Raw genomic sequence first — 13407 nt, 5'->3', positions numbered from 1 at the left:
GTAACCTACCAGGAAACATCTATGTGATATTTTTTCCCAAATGTTAATAATGAATTATTTTTAAGTAGGTTAAGAACCTAAAACCTCAGCTGCCAGAGTAACATTACTGGAATCAAGGCTGCTTGTAAGGATTGCAGTTTCTTAAGTGGATCATGAAACAAATGAAAAGCCAGTGAAGTATCGCAGTATCATCTTAAAGAATTCCCAGGTGGAAATACTGCTAATGAAAAATTCAGCTGGTAGTCCAAATGACTCATTAGTACTTTTTGGTACATAAAGCCCTCCCCTCTGCACAGCCAGTGCTGTTGACGGGCTTAAATTGTGGGTGATGGAGTCTAAACGCCTTTGTGGGTGAAGATGCATTTGGAATGACTCTTTTGCTCTTGCATGGCTTTCCCAGTGTTTGCTTTGCCCCAGAGGAATGACCATACCCTCTGGCCATCCCAGAGTGCTACCCAGAATGCCTGTGCCGTTGGTTGTGCTGTGCAATGTGCTTGAAGAGGTGTAGTAACATGCAAATTGTTGGGAGCAGATGCAGGACAGTACCCTGCTGCCTGGGCTCACAGCAAAGCTGGTGCTGGTGTGGAACCAAATCCACGCTGCCTGGTTATTCACAGGCATGTGGGAATTCACTTGCATTAAGACAGAAAAACCCTCTGATTACTGCCACTTCGTAAATTTAACTGTGGGTTCATAACATGGAATAGATCAAGAATAACATTTAAATTTCATGAAGCATTAGCATATCTCTTAGAAATGTTGTATTGTAAACTACCAACAAACTGACTTCACTGCCATAAACCCTGGGAAACATGAAAAATATATTCACTGTGTTCCTTCTCAAAATATTCAGTTCCTGTCAAGCCTTGAGGTGTATCACTGAGGGTCAGTCTGTGGGGACAGCCAGGTGCCATAGCTGCTACTTACAGAACAAGGAAAGGTGCTCAAGGGAACAGGGCACAAGCCATGCTGGTCCCTAACTCTGGTATGGTTCTGTTACTAATACACAGCATTGCATTTTACGCTGTATTTTTAGGCAATATGGTGAATGTTCTCTTCTGGGAAATTCATACTGAAAAGTATAAAAAACTTATCTTTTTTTTTCTTTCGTTTGCTCATGTTCTTGGAAAAGATGCAAAACGCCATACCTACCCACAGCCCACTCTTCTGAAAATGCTGCAGGAGAGCACTCCTGAGCCAAGCTTAAAGAGCTCTTTGGGCCCGCTCTCAGATGAGAAACAGGCCTTTTGTTTGATCTAACTTCATTTACATTTGTTCTCATTTTCTTCTATTGTCCAAGTGAGAGGAAAAAAAGTCAAACCATTTCAGTGCCTAAAAGAAAAGCTACATAACAAGCAAACCATATAGCAAAAAACCTGATGACTCTTTTCTTCTGCTACTATTCTAAATTCAACTTTAAATTTTGTTAAATGTATAACTCAGTCTTCTATCAATGTGATTAGCATCTGTTAAGTAAAAATTTGCTACCAGGGCCTCCAGGTTTCCCCAAACTCTACAGTGCATGCCGGTGCCCCTGATGCTAAGAATATCTTCTGTCAACAATTCCCAGAGGCTTTTTGATTGGATACTGAAAAGCAGTGACATAAATTTCTACAGGGAAAGTCAGTAATGGGGGATGGACCCTAGGTTGATAGCTGAACAATTATTGTTTGAAGGCTTTTCCTTCCATCTCCTCTGCTTACCTTGTTATCTTCTCATAAAGTAGTTAAAAGTTTTCACAAACGTGTGGTATTTAAATCCATCCATCCAGTTTGCTCAAGGGAGTGGAGAGTTGTCTTTTTTTTAGCAAACTGTGTTTGCTGATAGCATATTACTGAGGGGAGAGATAAGTCTGGATTTGCATATTTCAAATCTAGCATTTTATTGCAGTTTAGAAAGTCAATTCAGTGCTATGTGTGGAGTCTAGGAAGGCTGCTCAGCTGAGAAGCAGTAACATCTGAGCCTGTTACCACTTGCTGATACACAGTTGCAGATGGGTTTGAAGCTTTTTCCCAGTGAGAGCAAAAGGAAGCCAAGACGCTTCACCTGTTGGAACTGCTGTGTCAGAGTACTGATGGACAAACTGTGTCCCATAGAGGGCTGGTATAGGCTGCCTCAACCCAGCTGCCTCTCCATTCCTCTCCCTTTTTTTGGCCTCCTAGGAGCACAACTTCAAAGGTCAACCCTCACATCAGCTTCTGGGAGTGGTGCCTCCTTCCAGAGAGGGGCTTTATGTGGTCACTGTGTGGCACCTGCTATTTCATTCTCTGAGTCAGCAGCAGCATTTGCCAGTGACCGTGGATTTCAGAGGCTTAAATAGAACTTATTCAAGAAGAAAAGTCATAGCAGAAGTAAACAGACTGTAAACCACTAAACAGTCTAAACACGCACTGACTTTGCTATCAGACTTTTGGGCTCTTGGCCAGCCCATTCAGCAAGCTTGTCAGTGCTCTGCTCCAGGAACCATGTATCATGGCTTTGTGTTAGTGCTTGGATTCAGTAAGAGTGACCTCTTTTCCTGTATCAGACTGGTCAATGTGTGCACTTCTCTTCCTTTGATCCTTTTTTCAACCAGTTCAGACCCGGGTATACATCTCTTCAAAAAATTCAGGCTTATCCAAAGAAAATTACACAGCTGGGGATTTTCTTTTGAGACTTCAGGTCATTCTGGAATATTCTGTACCTTCCTCCAGCGATGTGCAGACGTGGGAGTCAGTGATTCCATACACCTTTAGCATATGGCACATGTATATATGTCCCTGTGTTTCCAAGATCTGTAGCCTGTCATATGAAGTATTTATCTTCTTGGGGCTGTCTGGTACCTGCTACTTGATCTTCCAGCTGTAAATATAAGGTCAGAGAGAGAGGGCACCTCAGCTCCTACTCTGCCTGAGTAACCTGTTTTGTGCCAGTTTTCCTACTGCAGGCTGATCTGTTTTCATTCCCCATTCAAAAGATTTTGTGATGGGCCTTATATTTTGTCCTGGAGGTGGATACCCTGCCCAAACCTCTTCAGCTGTAGAATAGAGGGAAGCAGAGAAATCAGTGGTTATTCTGTAAGTTGCCATCTGTTTCTTCACTTGCTCTATAGTTCTATAACCACTGAGCATGTGGATCTGTATCGCCCTTGCACAACAAAACTATATCCAATTCAATCATCTACTGGCCTCTCAGGCATATAGATAATAACACTTATGTCATGCAAAATTCATAAGCTCCCCACACTTCTTGTCCCTTGATGCTAAAATATTCTGTATTTCTTCACAGATAGATATAACATTTTGTTCTCATAAACAGAAGAACATTTTTTTGGAGAGCTAACAGTAAGCCTTAGACTGTTCAACCATGTATTTAGAAACATGTTTTTGAGTTAAGAAATATGTTTTTCTTATTCCCAGGACAATAAGCTGTATTTCAGACTAGAGTGGCTTTATGTCCATTTAGAAGAAAATCTCCTGAGGGCAAATGAGGAGGAGGAAACTCCATTCAGGATCAAAATGGTGAAACTTTACAAAAGACCTGTTTATTCCAGAGACTGCATGCTTTTATCAAAAGGACACTATCTCCAAACTTAGTCATAAAGGTTAGGCTCCAAGGCAATGTCTGTATTGAGTGAAGGCATCTCACAAAGCAAAAGCAATATTACAGTAGAGAATGCAGTCCCCAAAGTTTTACAATGACAGCCAGACTGTCAAAGACAACTTAAAGTGAAGCATCTCTAGGATTAAGAAGGGTAATCTGATTGACTGAACTCTGTCCCATGTAAGCACTGACTATGACTTGACCTTCAAGTCTGAAATTTTGAGATTAGGATGGAGGTGTGCTGGTTTTCAGTACAGCCCCAGCTGCCTCTCTCTGAACAGCTGCTCAGATCTCAGAGGAGTGTGCTCACTGCACAACAACTTTCACATTTAGGGTGTCGTAAGAATAAACACAGAACTGCAGTATTGCGTTGACCAACAGTCATTAAAAATAACAATAGAGAAAAATGTAATTGAAAAATTTCAAGACTGCTGTCATGTAAACTTCCTGGTTTATGTGTTCCATTATAAACAGATGGTCTGGTGGGGGGTTGCCTGTGTTCTCCATAGCAATTTAAAATACAATTGTCTACAAATGCAGGGGGACACTTGAAGCAGAGCTATGGGTAGCTTCAGCTTCTGCTTTGTTTTTGAAGCCCAGCAATGCCATGTCCTCTGAAGGTACCGCACTGCTTGGAGCACACCCTCCAGAGCAGTGTGCCCATCGCCTTCTCCAGGGCTTGGGGCCACAGCCATGTCACAGGCTGATTTTATCCTCTCTCTGGAGCTGTGTGGATCAGAGGATGGGGTTCAGCTGAGGCTCCAGGAGAGTATCTGCTATGTAGACTGTTGTGTAACATCACTCTGAAACTGGTACAGTTCATTTTTACATTTCCAATGAACTAGAAACTTAAAATTTAGGACATTTCTTCATTAGGTACCCAGGAGTATTGCTGAAAGTAAAGCAGTATGAAAGGTCACTTCTTTCCCTTCACACCCAGGGAGTTTCAGCAGCTCACAAGTCCATATGGGGAGGAAAGGGGAATTACTTAGGTCAGTCACCCTCAGGACGTAGCCAGCGGAAGAGTAAGTAAAGAATGGGCATAAGTCAAAAGTGACAGCTGTATGTGCCTTAATGGGCCTGTTTCTGTCAGCTGTGAAACTCATAAAGGGCAGGAGATGAATTGCTAAAGCAGAGAGAGTAACGACGTGGGTTAATCTGCCCCATACACAGCACATTTCACACATACCTGAGGAAAGAATTTCTAGCTTGTAAAAAGGAATGTCTCTCCAAAGCCATCATTCAGATTTCATAAAACAAGCCAGGTTCTAAGTGACAGGAATTTATCAGAGCATTATTAGTCATCCTGCAGAATGATTGAAGTAATGTCACACAAAGCTTTAAAGTGTTCAAAAGACATTAAAGCACAGTTTTAAATGTATCTGATTGGTAGTAATAACAATTAATACCAGAATTGTCTCACTGTAAATGGGGAAGCTGCTGTAGGTAAAAGATTGCTGCCAAGCAACTCTTCTTTCTTGTTCCAGGGACGTATGAACCTGAAGTCACCATTAGAATTTTTATTTTCCTGTGATTGTAAAAGTTACTCATTTTTTGTTTCATGATAACTTGTGGGAGATAAATGCACACACCAATGCAAACATATACATCTCCTTTTAATATTTTGCATATTTTTACCACAACACTTGTAGTATGCAGTTATGCTGTTACAATCATATTTATATGGCAACCTCTGCAGTGCCAATAAAAGTACTGAGAACCAAAATCTTTGCTCACTTATGCTGTTGCAAGTAGAGAGTCAACCATTATCCTGGAGACGATATTTAAATTGATATCTTGCTCATACAGAGACTGTATTTGCTTTGAACTTCAGTTAATAGGTAGCTGTAAAAGCACAATTTACTGCATAGTTCACCTTTCTATGCAGCTTTTCAGAGCACAGAAATGGTGCATGTGTTTGCCCTGAGCCCTCTGAGGGTCGCAGTCACTGTTTAGCCTGTGTCCACACCATCTGAGCTGCTCTAATTTTTACCCTTGTGGACAAGTCTCTGGAGCAGAGGTCCTGAGGGCCATTGGCAGTCACCTTTCCCTGCTGCATTTGGTGTGCTTTGGGAGCAGATGTACTCACGGATGCTTCTCGTGCCATACCTGGACTGGAGGAGAGAATTTGGTCTTTCATTAGTTCTACAGGTGTTTTTCAAAAACAACATTCACAAGAAGTGTTTTAAAGACACAGTATTTGAAGGAAAGGGAGAGCTGGCTAGAATTTATTCAGCATGCAATCCTCTGAGTTTTTTGTCCTTCCCTATTTGCCTATCTCCCCATCTCTAATAGCTTTGGGAATCTTTGTCACTTCTTATAAGCTCCTGACTGATTTTGAAACCTCTTGCTTACTCGTCTCTTTCAGGTTTTAAAAATCAGTTTATGTATAAATTGCTTTGTTTCAGTCCTGGCATTTAAATGTGGTTCTTTCTTCTTATACATAAAGGATAAGCCCTTTCATCTTAGCAGACATTACCTTAATTTCTGCATCTGTCTCTCAAATAGTTTAATGCTTGAAACTCTGCTTCTAACCAAAGGCTTTCCGTAATTAGTTTCCAAGGCAACCAGCCATCTTGGCGACAATTCAGATGAACCAACTGCAGGGAGAGGAAGGAAACACACTATCAAAATGAATAGTAATAGCACAGTACCACTGTGCAAACAGGCGTTGTACATCACCAGAGACAGTGCAATAGTTCTGGTGTCTCATCAGTTCATTTACAGGGGAAGAAGCCCTAACTCAGTAAAAGAAAAGCTGCACAAGAGTGTGTGTCTTTTTTTTACAGCTCACTAAACTGGGATTAATGGCTTCAGTGTGATATGAATCACGTATCTGGGGGAGGAGGAGAACCACTGGGGCTTTTCAGGGCCCCTCATGGACCAAGGTGTTTCCAAAGTGCATTTCATAGAGCACAGTTACACTGCAGTTCAAACAGCAAGATATTCAGAATGGGGGCCACCCCCCTGGGCTTTTTGAGCCCAGCTGCTGTTGGTGCTGTCTGGAGCACCCTGACAGTTCATAGCTACAGTCCTGTGGGGAGACGTCCCCAAACATGAGGTCCAGAGGTGTGATCCAGAGCTGTGGTACGTTTGCTCCAGGCTCGAGATGGGTTTGGATCAGGCCACTCCATGGCAAAGTACTATCCCAGTCAAGTCTCTCACTGCTTGTGATTATACATTCATATGGGATTCCTGTCTCTTATCCCACCCTCTTACCTGTGCAATTCCACCTGCCTGTGGGGAGCAGATTAAAGACATCAGGAGCAGCCTGGACTAAATTTATAGAGAACCAGGCCCTCAAATACAAAGTTATCCCATAGTATGCAACCAGTAAGGTAGAAAGCAGCATAATAATTTTAGAGAAAATGAATGTTAAATGTGTAAAAAAAGCCCATGTTACTAAATTAAATTTGCTTATGTCACATCATGGGCATGCATGTGGAGGTATAATGGTGCACGTATTACTGGAAACTCTTTCTTCCAAAATGTGTAATATATAAAATTATCAACAATATACATAGACCCTTAAAAAAACCCCAAGTATCTTCTGTCCTGGGAAAATGCATATAAAGAATCAGAAAAGAAAAATATTGCTGTATCTTTATTACCTCATATGAGTAAAACAGCCACCCCTGCCGCATAAACTAAATCTAGTGAAAATAAATTAACTCTTCATAATCTTTTTCAGTTCATGGTTTATGCACCAAGTTATATGGGGAATATTGCAGAGTGCTGTTTATAGTGAAGCAGAATAAACCTTTCAGACTCTTTGAAAGCATTGAAAAAAGGCAATTGAGTGCAATTCCAGTCACAGTAAAATGCTATTTATAATAAAAAATATAAGAAATAGTAACCTTGTCTTTCCTAGAGGAGATTGCACAGACTTTTTTTCTTAATTTTGTAGGGCATTTGAAAAGGAAAGGAAATGCTTAAAAAGAAAAAAAAAAAAAAGAATGGCTAGTATTCAGTATTTTTGGTCTGCTTGAAGGCAGTGCTCTGCAGTACAAAACCCCTTCCAAAAAATTCTCGTGTGAACACTGGGACTGAATTACTGCGACACTTCTGGGTTATATCCAAATAATAGTTTGAAGTGATCCTGACATGCAGTAATATTTTATATAAGCAGAATTCTTTTTCCATTGGACTTTGTCCAATTCCAGGGAATAACACTGGGATTTTACTCTGACATGCTGATGGGAAGTATGGAGAAAATGGGAAATTTGTGTGTTTTTCAAATGAAAACTGTGTGACTCAGTTTACCTAATTTCTTCCTTTCTTCCCCCAGTGGATATAGATCCTTTCATATTTTGAGCAGCTAAGACTGAAAAAGTTTTGTTTACGCTGTGGGATATGAAAAGAAGAAATGAGCATTGTTTATGTGTGTCTGTGATTGCAAGGATGTGCTCTTAAGGGTGTTGGATGTACAGTTTCATGGTATTGAAAGCCAAAAGGGACATTTGGATATCTCCAACTCCCCTGTGCCACAGGGTTTGGGGACATGATCCAAAGAGCACTAAAGAGCTGCCTGTTAGTGATGTGGATACACCATCACACTGTGTGACAGTGCTGAAGCATTTCTGGCTTCTGCAGAAGGTTTGGAAAACTAAGAATAAATGTAATATTACTATTATTAGCAATCTTTGTGAAAGTGACTTCAGGTGTTGTGAAATTTAGGGAAACATGCTAAGCTGGAAGTCAGCTTTGATAGTGGTGGTTATGATCTACCTGATATGGGCTTGTAGGTCTACAACAAGAGCTGCTGAGGAGCAAGGAGGCAGCATAAGGAAAGAGAGGGTACAGGAAGCTGGTAATGAGGATGGTATTGTGGTGGGACCACGTTACACGGGATTGGAGCTGGTTGCACTGTGGATTGAAGGAAATATACTGTGAATGTTGCTCGGGAAAGCAACTTCTCTGTGATTTCTGTGAGATCTAAAGCCTCTATGGAAAATTTTAGGTGAAATTTAAATTTCAGAAGAACTTAGGATTTTATAGAGGCTTGAAAAAAGTACTGGAACTTCCTTGGATGTTAAATCATCTTTCATGTTCATTTCTCAAGGCAGCATATTTCTCAAAAAATGTACTAGAACTGCATAGACAATTTAAATATTATCTCCTTAAAATTACCTATGTGTGGAAACCACTCCTGCATAGTAACATATGTAATAAGGCATTTGCTTCCCATAAAAACAGCTGCAAAAACTCCTCCAGAACACAACTGGATTTTTAGTTTATTACCCTTACTTAAGAATCTAAAGAATTCACTAACTAAAAATTTCTATGAGACATCTCTTCAAGGAAGCTGTCTGGGAATAAATATGTTTTCTTTAGGATATCTTGGCAAAATAAGGGGGAAAGGTCTCAGCAATTTTGAGTATTCTTTTCATATGGTACAAAGAATTTTTGTTGTGGTTGTAACAGTCCCTTGTATCTGATCTTGTTTTTAGTGAACTATCTTCAAGTGATGAAAGGTAGTTTAAGTTTTGATTATTTTTGACATGAAGGTGTTTGTATTGAAGGATGTGTGTTGTGAAGAGAGATGCAGTCCTGAGAGATATAACACTGGTTTTGTCTGCCTGAAAAAAAAAAGAAATTTTGATGGAAAGTTTATTTAATGAATTTTATTCTACTTAAAGAGTACATAATTGTGATTATGAATGGCAGTTACCAGGAATCATAAAACTCTTCTTTTCCATGTGCTCTGGGATCTGATGTTTTGCAGTCGAATATGTCCTTTAACAATAATTGTGCCAACAGATTAGTTAATCTGACAAAATTGCTAAATCATATCAAGGAAAATGGTTTAAGAAAATCTTCTCAGGGCACAGAAAATTTTGTCAGCACAGTGAAAGGAATTGGGAGAAAGTATCATGCCATTAGAACCGATGTTGCAGTTTGTGCTTTTTTTTCTGAAATAATTTCTAATGTAACCTCTTATGCACAAATTAAATGTGTATTCCACTACACAATGTTCAATCAGCAAATGTCAGATTAGTTATGGGGAAAGAAGGTTTAGCCATATGGAGGGAGTACAAAGCACAATACAGCTTTCAGATGTTGCATTTAATTACCCTCCAAGGACTAACAAGCACAACCATCATCTATCTGGAGATGGCGTAAAAGCAGAATTTCACTCTTGATGTGACTATCATGAAGGAGAGAGGCAAGGGACAGAAGGACACAAGAAGGGGGCCAGAGGGGGAAAAACTAATGAAGTGCTTCAGAGGCATCAATTCCCTGCTTCCGCCAAGCACATTTTTGTCCTCTTCTTCTAAGGAGATTCCGGTTCTCTAGGAGAGAATCTCCCATGAGAGATCCATTGCGGAACAGCCAAAAGCTGTTTGAAGAATGCTTTATATGCCCAAACAAATGGTCTTGATATTGTGTTATAGAGAAAAGTGAGAATTTGGTTATAAAATGCAGTCACAAATGTGTAAGTTGGCCATAGCATGGAAGTAAAATTCTTAGGTCCATATACTACACAAAAATACAAAATACATCAATTGGGACTGTGTGTGGATTTGTGAGATTCTCTAAAGGGCATGAAGACTCTGAAATGGTGGATGAATTAATCTCAAATATATATTCAGTTATTTTTATCTGCAACAAATAATATGTGTGTGGAATCTTCATCTTAATATTTAATACATTCTTCATTTAATATTTAACTCAAATATGATATAGTACTCATTCTTCATATAAATGAAATCATTGTTTACTGCATATTTTACAGCAGCACTATCCCTGGTGGCCGGATTCCTGTCCCGTTAATACCAAGTGAAGAGATAAATCACCTCCCTGGGTTTGCACTATAGTTACAGTCACAGGGTTTTGACCCTTTGTATGAGCGAAGCAGCTCCTGAAGAATGTGGAAATGGTTTTGTCTCTGCAGAATTAAAGGCAGGACAGGCATCACTTGTTTGGCAGTGACAGACCACCAGTAGCTGGGATATGTCTTTTGTCACCATGAGATTGTGGTTCCTTTGGAACCTCATATATTGGCACTGGTGGTGTTGGTGTGATAGAAAGAGACAAAATTGTGACACCAAAAAAGCCCTTTTTTATAAATTTACTGAGGGAAGATTGAACCTTGGCTAGTGTTTCTAATCCTCAAAGGGAATTTGGTCTTCCTTCAGACACTTGTGTGTAAATTGGAAAACAGGCGAGTGGGCTCTGCAAGCTTACAGTAAAATTTAGCTACTGAGGTTAAAGGGATCTTATTTTTACTGTGATATCTGGTTAGATGAGGAAAGTCCTGTTCCCACAGGAGAAGTTTTATTTTCTGTTCTCCTTCTGTTTTTCCTACTCCTGATTGGAAAATTTACGTGACAAGGCGTGACCTGTGCAGAGCAAACATAGTGAGGAATGATTGTGTACTACTGTCCTTTGCTCACATGGTAACACTCTAGGAGGTGACTGCATTGGTGTTTACAGTGCACTGAAGCAGAGAACTGCAGTGCTGTGGCTGCAGACCCCCTAGGCAGCTCCCCCACTGCAGGAAGGTCTTCAGGAGTGGGTGGGAGGCCAGGGAGAGGACTCTGAAGTGCTTCATAAAGCTTCCTCCTTTTTCTGAGTGGTAGAAACGGAGCTGAAGATGCAGTACTTGCAGATGGCACTCAAGAGAGGTTAAACATCTTGCTAACATACTGACAACTTTTTGGGCCTTGCCTTCAGTTTCTATTAAACTAATTGGATGGTCACCCTGGTATTCTGTTCCTCTCCTTTCTTCATTTTGTCCTATAGACAAATTAGCCAGTACTACTGGTTCAATAGGGTGCTGCATCACCGGGCACAACTTTTCAGTCATTCAATCCAATATAGGTAGGAGCTGCTCAGATCTGAGATAAGCTTCAAGTAACTCCATCCTCAGAACAGAAATGCTTTCAGTAGGGATGGGAGCTAGAAAACACCTGACCTGCTATCCAGGTGGCAAGACAGTGGGCTCCACAATAATTTAGTCTTGCTAGACAGTTGTTGCTGTGCTTGATATCCCTCTGTTCCCATGAAGTGCAATCAACACTGATAGCTCATCCTGACTATGCTGTTAAAATTTTTTTAGCTCTGAGTCCATTTATCAGTTTTGCTTGTTTGCTGTAGGAAAGAAAGAATTGTGCGATCACTTCTGACATTTGCTTACTGCTTTGAAGGCAAAGGTGTCATAATTGTATTTCTATAGCAAAGTATAAAGGCACATTACTGTCTCACTGGAGGTAGCTAAGTTCTCCTGTCCTCAGAAATGTGCATCTATAATTGAAAAACAGTAGATTCTTTTTTAAGTGTGGGGTTTTTGCAACAATGAAACCCAAATTAATGTACAAATAACCTCAACAAAGACAACAAAATACTTTTAAACTCTGATCTTAAGGGAAATCTCATTTTTCTTACTACTGTCTTACTAAAACTTAGGAAAGAAGAGCTCTAGAGTTAACACTGCCTCATTGTTCCCAGATATGGTCAAAATGGAAAGACACATTACAGCAGGTCACATCTCTGCCTGTCATTCTGTTAAAGTGGCATATTTCTGCCGCTTGTCAGGTATGAAAAGCACAGTAAAAATTTTCAGACCTTTGTGGCAATGCTGCCTGTCAGCATCAGTATTTTATGTTATGGAAAGATCTAATAGACTCATAAAATATCGTGGGTTTGAGCTGTAGATGATGTAGTCTGTCCTTTCATGATCTAGTTTTTTTCTTTCTTTTCTCATTTATAAATAAAGGATGATAAATAACTTTGATTAAACAGGCTAAACTGACCAGATGGCAGTGGATTCAAGTGTAGGGAAGATATGCTCCTAACAGGTATTAATTGGACATGGTAGTTTTCCTGTCACTGCTGCCAAAGTCATGATAGCTCCTTCTCTCAGTAAAAGTGCAAGCATATCCTCTTAGTTTGTATTTTTCAATGACTTTTAAAAATTAAAGCCCACAGAGGCAGGAAGGTGGATTTAAAAATGACCAAACTTCTGGGCCTAGAGGGTTGTGATCAGCAACACAGAGGCCAGCTGGAGGTTAGTTACTGTTTGGGGTACCATGAGGGTACTGGGGCTAATCCTGTTTAACCTCTCTCTGAGTGACCTGAAGGTTGTGGGATGGAGTGCAGTCTCAGCAAGCTTGCAGATGATACCAAATGAAGAGGAGTTTGATACACCAAATAGTTGTGCTACAATACTTTGACAGGCTGATGAAGTGAGTAGAGTGGAACCTCATGAAGTTCAACAAAGGGAAATGCAAAGTCCTGCACCTGAAGAAGAATAACCCCATGCACCAGTACAGACTGGGTAGAGGCTTCCTGGCTGGAAAGCAGCTCTGCAGAGATGGATCTTGGGGTCCTGGCAGTCAAGCTGACCACAAGCCAGCACTGTACTGTCACGGCAAAGAAGGCCAACAGCATCCTGGGCTGCATTAGGTTAGCACGGTCAGCAGGTCACTAGGGGTGACCCTTCCTTTTTTACTGTGCAGTGGTGAGGCTGCATCTGAAGTGCCATGTACAATTCTGAACTCAACAGTGTAGGAAAGACATGGGTGTCCTCATGAGAGAATTGTCATTGTTGCTCTAGAAATACCACAGTGGTTCATACCAACTTAATATTAGCCAGTTAATATCTTTAGTGCTATCTTCCAAAACTGTAAAAAACATCTAAAAGCTAAGGCAAAAATTTGTAGTTGCCTATTTATTATAATGATGACTGATGCAGTGGAAACCAAATTGTCTTTATGCTTGCATTCAAAAAATAATTCCCCTGGGCAAAAGGAAAAGTAAAATTGCCAGTGCTGACTTAATTTCTCAATCTGGCATATAGGTCTGTACTTCAAGTAAGCCTGG

The 13407-nt window shown here is 40.3% G+C and overlaps 1 protein-coding gene across 2 annotated transcripts in view; it reads left to right on the top strand.

Moving 5' to 3' along the window:
* The window catches only part of GRIA3 (glutamate ionotropic receptor AMPA type subunit 3), a gene marked incomplete at both ends in the record, with an annotated part of 143802 nt that overhangs the window by 65555 nt on the left and 64840 nt on the right, over window positions 1-13407 (top strand). The window lies entirely within an intron of this gene.

Source organism: Coloeus monedula (genome assembly GCF_965178545.1).
Source record: "Coloeus monedula genome assembly, chromosome: 12".
Lineage (NCBI taxonomy): Eukaryota > Metazoa > Chordata > Aves > Passeriformes > Corvidae > Coloeus > Coloeus monedula.
The sequence above is the reverse complement of the archived record's forward strand: the minus strand, read 5'-3'. Positions and strand labels throughout refer to the sequence as shown.